Genomic DNA, 11,079 nt, shown 5'->3' with positions numbered 1-11,079 from the left:
TTGTAAACTTGTATAGTTTACTGTTTGAATATTTTAAACAATTGGTAGTTCACAGATGGAACATTAGATGTCTACATTGTCGAATTAAATTCAATAAGAAGTTGTATGAAGTTTTGTAACGATTTGAAAAGTTACAGAAAAATGTGTTATTACTCTTTTCATACGGGGAAGAGAGGTAGGGGAATTTATGTTTTTCAAATGAGAATCATACAAATCTGTATGAGATACCCTGTATGGTTTTCAACGGCGGTCATTGGAAATCGAATAAAAATCTCATTGTTACGAAATGCAATTAAAAGGAACCTTGAGCATGTATAATGAAAAAGTATTATTTTCAATGTCATAGTACCATTTCAAATGATAAAAATATACGGTAATCTAATTGTTTCCATTGGTCATACACAATCCTTTTAGAATTATCTCGATTTTCAATAGTAATTACCTACAGAAAACTTTTTTAATGAAATAAAATAAAATAAAAAAAAATATTTTTATTCCACTTGCCAAGAATCTCTAATTTTTTTATATATTTTTCTGAAGCGAATAGTTTTTCGCTTGCGAAGATGGTAAGTTTATAAGAGTCGAATTATTAATCTGCCTCTAATAACGTTTTCTTGAAAATTTCTTCAATTGAAAAATTGGTGGATGAGAATCATGTGAGATGGCCGAGTGGAACTATGTATGAATCATTTTACTTAATTGATCGCAAAGACAAGAACTGGGACGTTGAGGTGTAATTGCAAGTTTGTTAAATGAAATTATCTCCGTTTGTTGGTACCAATTTAATGAAGGCTTAAACGTAGGACAAAGGGAAATGTTATTTGTCCTTCTCAAAGGGCGGCTTTGAGGCTTCTGTAATTATAGGTACAGCTAATTCTTCTCATCTAACCACACTGTAAACAAGTGCTAGTTACTACCTACCATGAATTCTATAAGAATAAAAAATACATATTCCATTTACATTAACGGAATATGATTATTACATTGTTCCCTCCAACACTTTTTTATCATCTTTTTCAGAGTTATTGAATAATGAAAGTATGATATGTCATTTCGTTTTTCCAATTAAATTTTTCCTGTTCACTTCATCGATAACTTTTTTTCTTCCTGTCCCAGACCTTGGGAAACGATTTCCTGTTACGTTAAATCTCATTTCGTTCAACTCAAACAACAATAATTGTATAATTTGATACATAATTGAGTCATGCAAACATATCACTCCATCGGCCAGTTTTTTTTCATTGGGGGCCAACATAGTCCATCGTACCAACTCTGCAACCACTTCTTTTTTGCAGGGTTCGCCAATCTATCCCCTTCGATGGGAAAACCCAGCGAGTTCTTGGAGTTCAGAAGAATGTGAAAGCCGACAAAACTGAGTGTGTGCGTACACAAACATGCATATAGGTATCCGGCACGGTACAGGATAAACTCTTTCAAGGTGAATCCCCCACAGCATGGCTACCCTGATTGAATCGATAGTATGAATCGATTTCGATTGTTTTTCCTCAAACCGGAACGCCCGAGGGTTAGCAGATTTCGATCAGTAGGAAGTGACAATCTGGTTCGATTATTGATGCTATGACCTGCCTCAATAACCAGTCTATCCGCCATTGACAATAATTATTATAAGTTATTGACGAAACTCAGTGTAGAGACTTTCAACTGCTGACAGAGGATGAAAACTGAAAAAATCATCATTACTTAACCAGTGGTTCTACTCTGGTACAGTAAAGACGTAGAAGAGGTTGAAGACCGCTGAACGATGAGCGTCTAGAAAGAGACGCATCAAATCTTGCGTAACAATCAGGAGGGCGTTGGATCTTCAGATATTTTTATTTCAAGACATCGTCCAATATTTTTAACTTTTACCATAGCCTACGTGACATCGCTGACCCGCATATTTCTTTTAGGAAAATTCCACGATCAGAAGAGGCTTCTGCTCCATGAGATATACAGGCTCTTTTATGAATTATTAGTGAAGAAGCAGCTCAGAGTAATTCAGAGCCAACTATTTTTCTGAAGAAATGCTAAGATAAAAAATGTAGTTCTAAGCCCCACAATAACAAACAATTGGTTTTATATAAACCTATAGGTTTACTAAACAAGATCCTCCAGGTCCTTTTTGAGACTATATGATACAAAAACTTTTCCAAAAAAGTTTGAATATAAACATTGAAAATATCCCTTGTTTCGTGACATTTCAAGTCGAATAATAATTCGAAAGCAATAATCAGGATTAAAAATAATGACACCTAAAAGATCTTCATTTGGAAGAAAAACCATAAAAAATTGCAAACATTAAGAATTTATATAGTGACAAATGAAAAGAAAATATATAATTGCAATAATTGATCGTTAATGGTTAATCGATTTCAATTTGGCACAGAAATAATCGTAAAATCCAAAAATCACCAATTACATCTGCTGGCTTTTCTGCATTTCAATAACCAGTTTGTGAATTTAGTCAACGGATCAACTTTAAATGGGTTAACCTTCATCAAAAGTCCAACTAACATTTCGTTAACATTTTGAGGGTTAAAATTGGAAGATTTATATCTCTGAAAGTGTTGAAGTTTCTTGGAGAATTGGTCTCTTGAAATTCCAAGTAAACAGGGTGTTTATTGAAGACGCAAACAATAATAGTCCTTTCCATTGGGGTATATATTGAAAAAAAGTAATTGGGGGTCATAAAATGAATGCTTGGTCAGGCTCTGTGAAAGAGGGGCATTAATCTGGGGCCTGGGGAAATCCCAAGTTCTTTTCGACGGCGTACCCACACTCAGTGAGGTGACATAGCACCTGCATCGGAATCCCAGCCAGACCACGATATTTGAATAATCCTCAATTTTCCGCACCAAAGGAATCCGTTAAAACCCATCTTTTTTCTGATGCAACCTTTCGAAGCGTTGCGTGTTGGTCTTGTGCTCATTGTTGGCATTTTTCGCGTATCTAGCACCTTTAGAATACGCCGGTTCGTAGGTCTTTATCACTGCAGGTTCTTCAGCAGTGTCTCCCAACTGATTTAACAACAAAAGAAACTTTATTACATAATCGATATGGAATTATCCGAGAGGCGATAAACTGGGCGATAAAAATACGCTTTTGATATTTCTTTATGCGTTGCTAGTTCTGAGTTGGATGTCGTTAACTTTGATAAAACTATTTTGGAATGATATGGGAAAAAAATTCCCATTTGGAAATAGCAATCTGGTTTGTCTATGATCCTTACACTAAAGTTCTTTAAACTGTCATCAGTGATCTTGTCTATGAAACTTGGTCATAGAATTAGATTATTCTATTCTGTGAGATTTTCTTCTGATAAGGTTTCCTTCAGAGTTCAATTTTAATTTGTAATGGCGAATCTCAGTTCCGAAAATTTGTTGAGTATAGAATGAAATTAAAATTGATGAAATGGAAACGGCAAAAATGTCGCGACACTCATTTTTCATCCTTGGTCATAGAACATTCGAACCATAGAGAAAGGCTCTTGTCTCTGATTCGAACCACTCATCCCAATCTTTGAATCTAGAATGAAAAACTCCGTTCATTTGAAGAAAAAATCTATGATCTTTGAAGGGATTGAAGGAGATCATAAATTTTTGTTCAAAGATTGATTTAACCTCAATTAATTTCGAAATATCGGACGTTTTCTCATGCCCCTTCATATTCGCCTTACAGATTGACCTAGACCGTGAAAATTTGTGGCCAGCTTATCGCCGATGACTCCAAGAGTTTAGCGAACCGTCCGACAAGGATTTTTTTATTTACCTCCACGTCGAAGAGGCTGACGCAACACCGTATCCAGTTGTATCATTTCCTTCTGCACGTTTTTTTTTTCTCGCTGACGTGAAATTGTTAGCCGAGTAATTCGACAATTACCCATATTTGCTTCGGGAAAAACTCTCAATGTCGAGCAGGACAAAGGGAAAAAGAAATCAGGTGTCCAATATAAACAAAGATCTGACACGAGAAGCGCAAATCGTGGAATGCCGTTGGTTGGCCTTCATGATCTCCAGATTCGATAGTATTGGAGCGTTCGTTTGCCTCGTGTTGGAATGGGAAATGAGAGTGTCATAACGATGACGTTTATTGTGCAATACTCGAGGAGAATATACAGGGTGATTTTAGTATTAGTAATGAAAATTGAATTCAACGATCCTGACATGAACACCCTGTAAAAGGATGACCCAAAAAAAAACTAGTTTGGTATCCTGTAGGTTCATAAAATAATCGATAGAATTATTAAAAATGCAGAATTTCAAACGCATAACTGAACTTGTTTCATTCTATATGTATTGTGTATTGTTTATTTGAGCCGCTATTTAATTTAACGTCCAGACGACTTACATAACGAAACAATTGAGTAGAAAGTTCAAATTCGATTAAGAATTCTACACGTGTTCGAAAGTCCAAAACTGCAGGTAAATCCAAGAAAAATTCACAAATCTGGCAACATCTACTATAGAACTGAAATTAAAAAAAAAATCCCTTTTAAACATAATCTTCAAGATACTCACTTTATGTTGGACAAGGATGAAAAAATCTTAAAAGTATGAATTCGAAAGCCCTGGCATGGTTGAACGATCGTACAGATTTTCCCCGCTTTCCAGAAAAAACTATACGTTGTCAATGAATGGTTTCTTCTGTGAAATATTGTTTAAAATGACACCCACGCCGTTTGTTGCATATGTGGGTGATAGGGACGATCCTATCTGCCCTAAATCAGTTCATTGCTACTTCCGACAGGTTTGTAGGGCAATAGATCAGCTGGTCGGAATGACATCAAACCGCAAACTGATCTGATCTGTGCGAGATAATCATGGACAATGAAAATAAATGAGAGGATGAGGTCGCATTGAATTCGGTCAATTTTCTTCTTGAAATCGCCCACCCTATATCTATTTCTTTCCTGGAACACATTTTGAACTCGTATATTCGACACAAGAAAAGAATTGAACTAGAAAACTAGCATTTCCACGTTCAAACTTCGATAAAATTTGGCTAAAAACTTTCAAACTACCATACTGCCAAAAAATCGAATTAAATCTTTATTATTTTAGCTATCACTCAGTATATTAACGATTAATACATGATGAACAGGATATATAAGGGGTTGGACAGCATAAGACCAAAAAAAAACACTTTGTTCATCAAGTGAAAAAATTTCTATCAACATAGGCATCCTTAGGTATTTTCTCAAGAATTTCTGATAATCATCTAGTTAGTTTTTTTCCCGACAGCACCCATAATATGTTGGTCAGCGTCTTATAGCGATACGCAGCAATCAGTCACTAATGACAGTGATCATTTCTTTTTTGTATTTTTGCCGCAAACCGTGAAGGTTGTAAAATTCACCTATTGCAGGATGATGCAACAAAGTTCGGAGTTGAGGAAGATCGTCAGGATCCGGTTGATTGAAGCAACTGGAAAAATGATAGTTGGGGATATCTGCGGTTAGACCAAGGAAACGGGGGTTTTGTTAAAAAAAAGCTTACACAAAATCAAAAAGGGGAAACGCGACAGAAAACTTGAAAAGATTCAGATACGAGGAAATTGGTCAAAAAATAATAATTTTGAAAAAATATCGAACATACTTTTACTATTTCCCACAAGGTACCTATACTATATTTATTGAAAAAGAATTTTTCTGGTTAACATGTATCGACCTAGTATTTTCTTTTTGATCTGGTGACCAGAAACAGATATGTCGATTCAAAAAAAATATCAGTCGATGATAGCAATCAAAGTCAAGCACACCTATGACTATGAAAATTTTCATAATGGCGATATTAAAATGTAAGAAAGATTTAAAAAGTTTAATTGAAATGTAAATATAATTTTTGTAACACCAACAGAAACTGTCAAACGTCATATTCGACGTCCTGCACAAAGATTATAGAGTAGGAAGATAGGAAACGAAGCGACTGAAGCGATGTGAGCGCCATCTGTGTTTCAAATGTGTTTTTAAGGCCCTAAGACTGGTTAAAATATCAATTCGAGGGACATTTACAGAAACATATGAAATTTTCTGAGATTTCAGATGGCCATTTTGATCAAAGGTTTTGAATGTTTTGATTCAATTATCAAGCTCGTTCTAGTTGCTGATTATTGAAATTTTTGTCTAATTTCTTGGTGAAAACCTCAGAATATCGTTCGAAAATTATTGTATGGTGAAGAACTGTGGATCAAATAAAACGAATTTCACAAAGTTTTCATGGGCGCCCGCAGAAATTTTTCTCAGGGGGGGCAAAATATCATCTACGATTAGTTTTACTGAAAGAAAAATTTTTCTAACGGTGTCTATCAGAATCTCAGAGGGGGCCGTGGCCCCCCCTGCCCCCTCCCTGCGGGCGCCCATGAAAGTTTTATGAAACCTTCTGTGAGTATTTTGTTCATTCATTTCAATTTGTATATTCTGTCATAAAGAGACCATACCATGAAGAAATCGTAAAAAAGCATGAAGAAATTATACGGGCTTGAATACAGGTCTTGTATAATACCTCTGTAAGGTTTTTTTCAATTGTGGTTCTGAAAACTTTGTAAATAATATGCAAGTAACGGAAATGAGTATCCTATGACGGTAAATTGAATATTGGTTCACATTAATTTCTGATATAAATTATACAAATTCAACTAAGTTTCAAAACGTTTTCACAGAAAAAACACCTTTGACGTACCTATAGCAGATATCCATATACTCTCGTGTCCTAGTCAAAGCTCTATTTTTTTATAGATTGCAAATAAAAATTTATCACATCCAACAGCGTATTTCATTGATACCAATTGATTCCAAAAAATGTTCAGATGAAAACTAACATCCTGGTCACCAAACAAAACCATCCTTTTGTTTTGTCGCTCAGGATGTTTGTTTTCTGGTCTCAACAAGGTCAATATTGAAATTCAATACAAGGAATAGAATTCGAATTTCGCGCCCCTCAATTATAAACCAGAAAACTGTAATTAAACAGTTTTTCTGTATTGACAATACGTTTTCAGCGCCATCTCATTGTCAAATGTGTTTTCACTGGCCAAAATGTAGTCGGTTTTTAATACTAGCGATATGAGGGCGTTTCCTATCTTTCTATACTTCATTCAAATTTATTTTAGCAGTCGGTTGGCCATGAAATAATTTTCTCAAGTTTTTGTAACTAGAACGGAGTAAGGTTGGCACTCATGAAATGTCGTTAATGTCATAACGTCGTTGCCACAACTAATTTACTTAATATCAATTTTTATTACGAAAATGCCAAAAGTGATTGAAAAAAGAGACAGGGTTTCAGGAAGTACTATTTAGAATTCAGGTCCGCTCATTCAAATAGTTATACCCTGATATTCTTAAATCCACAATACGTCAGACGGTAGCGAACATATTCAATGTAAGAGAATTTATATAATGTTTCATCTGAATCTAAACGACATATATTTCAGCTGGATATTTCTACAATCAGAAAGATTGTAAATGAAGAGGATGACAAAGAATTTCCTTCTATTGGGAGACCCAAAAAAGTTGTGGCATTTGAGAATTTTATGTTTGAGTGAAGTAATGCGAAAAGTTTACCACAGGATTTTCGATAAATGTCATCGGAGAATAAGTCCCCTAAAATGGATTTTTCTATTTTTCATTTGACTTGTCCTATACAATGTAAATGTCTTAAGGTACTAATAAATACCTATAATTATTATTATTACATCAATGTATTAAGATGAATATCCACAAATACGCGCAAGTTGCCCTGTTACTTGTTTATTCATGTGAAATTTTCAAAGATGAAGTTCATCTTAACTTGAAACTTCCTTCAATTCCTTTTACTTATATTGATGCAAGCTGATTTTTGTTGAAGAATTTAACATTCTTGTAATTATCTGTTTATTCCTTCGGGAGATACCCATTCCCAACCACTGCATCATATGCATTTCATCTTCGAGTTAATATTTTTGAAATCTACAAATGATGTAAGCCAAAGAAGATAACGAACATTAACTCTCCTCAAGCTAGTGCTCTTGTATTTTCCATGCAAATAACTGGGTTTGGTATGACTTCAATCAGTTTGTATAAACTTCAATTATGTTCGTCACATATTTTCAGAAGAGATTCGACATTGCGATAAAATACGTAATAACAGAAACTTTTACGTAGAACGGGCAACATAGCGTTGATTTAAAACCCAAAAATGTTTTGACAAGCTTCATAACCCCACATTTTCGTACTATACAGAGTGAAATGTGTCAAATTTCCATGGCCAACCGACTGCTAAAATAAAAGTGAATGAAGTATACTCTATAATCTTTGGTCCATAACTTTATTGTTTCTATCCAAGCTATCTTTTTTTTTTCAAACGCAACGTTTTACATCCATTTTTCGGTAACTACACGATCCAAAACTCGATCTATGTACCAAAACAGTGTCGCGCAGACTTTTTTCATCATTGCCGTTTAGTAGGGTACTATAGGGGTGGTACGGGGGGTAGACGGGTAGATTCCGGGTACTGGCGCTAGCCATTCGGACAACAAAACACGGGATAATCCCATTCAATGAAAGCATTTATCGCCGCTACAAATACACGGTGGGAGACCGTATCGCTTATTAGGTACGTTCACGAGCACACAATCGCTCCACGACTAGAGGCTTGAAGAAGCCCACGACTTCTTCCACAGTCAAGTTGCAACCGCGTAAACGTACACAGCCGAAAGTGATACGTGCCTTATCGTTATCCTGTTTCCGCTTCAGATCTTCCGTTTTTGTAAATTATCCAGGTAAGTTTGGTCCTACTCATTTCTTTTCTTTTTACCTAATTAATTTCGAAAATTTTTTAACTTCTTCTCGAAATTATTTTATACCGTATTGTACTCAAAATGCTTTTTCAAATTCCGATAAAATTATATTTACATACACTCAAATACGCTATCTCTAATTCAAAAAATTTCCATTTGTAAACTTTTATGTGATATATTTTTTTAGACCCCTCTGAATTTTTTCTCAGTCTCAAACTTTTTAATGGACGATCAACCCCTTTTATTTGAATATAGGAATTCGAACACGTGTGCATTGTTTTTACCTACTTCATTATTCTCTGCGACCTTTACACTAACATATTCCATTACCTAAATTTAAATCGCAATCAATATAATTTCTCAAGATAACAACTAGTTTGTGGTCAACCACCCGAACAAGAATTGATAACATTATCGAAGTTGAAATAAAAACGTCAAAATTTCCATAACCATCCACACTTCCAGCTAGAAAAACGGTTAAAAAAAAATACACCGAAAAATCGCAAAAATCAATAATAGTGCAGAAAACGTAAAAAAAATTGTGACCATCGAAACGTCAATGACTCATCCGAAAATTTTCCACTGCATCGACCAAAGCCGTTCGCGTGCTCCATTCATAGCCGTGCCAGAGGGGCGTAAGTGCCAGCCCGTCCCAGTGGCGCAATTCGTACACGGGACACCGGGTACAAAATCATCATCACGAACAGACAGATGCGCCGATCTTCGGGCCCAGATTACCCAACGTTATTTGTAAACAAAACGCTGTGAGAATACGTAGGATATTTCGACACGAAATACACTAAACAAAAGCAGAGACTACGGCAGAAGATAAAGAAATACAAAAAGATTAGATCGCTATTTTGTGAATTATGTGCATAATTCAGATGTCAATTCTTTTGACAACAGGATGAATGTAAGTTCTCATAGATGATCATAGACATATCTCCAAGCTGCTGTTAAATAAATCATAATTTGGAGATGTCCAAACATAAATTCGATAGATTTACAGCATGATGAATGTACCTATAGATAACCAAAATATTATTACCATAAATGATTTGGAGACTCGCAGTGAAATTGGCTAATCCATTTTTTCGAATGAGATTTTGAGTTGATGAAGAATCCAATAGTCCTCCGCACTAGTTTTCTATGATCCTACATATATCTCCTGTTATCTTCTGCTAAATATGTCAATAATTCGAAGTTACTCATTTATTTGATTGAATTCTTATAATCGGTCAACAATTTAACCGTTGCTCTTCGAACTACTGTTAAATGAATCGATAATTCAGAGATCAAACAATTCAATTGTCACATTCATTTTCATAGATTATTACGAATTATTAATGAATCGAAGACTAGCACAGATGTTTTATGATTACAAGAAAATTACCTGTTGAGATCAACAACAACTGAAAGATTAATTTCTGTGGAATCCACCTGACTAAATAATTCAGTGATTCACTAAAATTCTACAGATCATTTCAGTAGAAGTATTTTTTGACAGCGGATCAATCTGCTGTCAAAAAATGATTATCGGGAGATCTGAAGAGATCTTCGATCTATGCGATGCAAACCATAGAGTCACTCCTCTCATCTGCCGTTAGATAATCCATAGATATTGTTTAGTTTTTACATAGACATAGAGACATGGACTGAGCAATGCCAGCATGAATTTGGCTATTTATTAGAAAGAGAGAAAAGCTCGTCGGGATATACCTTTCTCTTTTTTGTTCACATAGAGGTGAGTGTAGACCAATCAAAATTCTAGAAAAAGACAACTGCATTCCCGACGTGTTTTTCTCTCTGTCACTTTTTTTGACCGTATTTCATGCATAGATATAAAGGGAAGGCACAGTCCATGTCTCTATGTCTATGAGTTTTTATGATCACAGCATAGAGTTTTTTTTTGAAGTTATGTTATATGAATCAATAATTGAAATCCGACAAATACCTATTAAGGTATTTGTAGGATTTCAATTATTGATTCATGCAGAATTCTTCATTAGAAGAATTCTGTAGAATCTCCCGAATAAGTACATGTAATGCTTAAAGGGCCGATCATATCAGTCCTGTATGTTACTCAGCTATTTATACACAAAACCATAAGGATATCTCTAATTCGCAGTGAAATTAATGATAATTTGGAGATATGTAAACAAATACATCAAAAATTGATTAATACATACGCTCCAGAAGAATCATTGAATGGATAAAGAATGACATGGTCACAGAGCTAACTGTTATCTGCTACATGTCAATATTCAGTTTCCAATACTTCTTCCAATTGATTTTTCTGCTTTTCTT

The sequence above is a fragment of the Coccinella septempunctata genome, chromosome 6, assembly GCF_907165205.1.
Source record: "Coccinella septempunctata chromosome 6, icCocSept1.1, whole genome shotgun sequence".
NCBI classification, from domain to species: Eukaryota; Metazoa; Arthropoda; class Insecta; order Coleoptera; family Coccinellidae; genus Coccinella; species Coccinella septempunctata.
Note: the sequence above shows the minus strand (reverse complement) of the source record.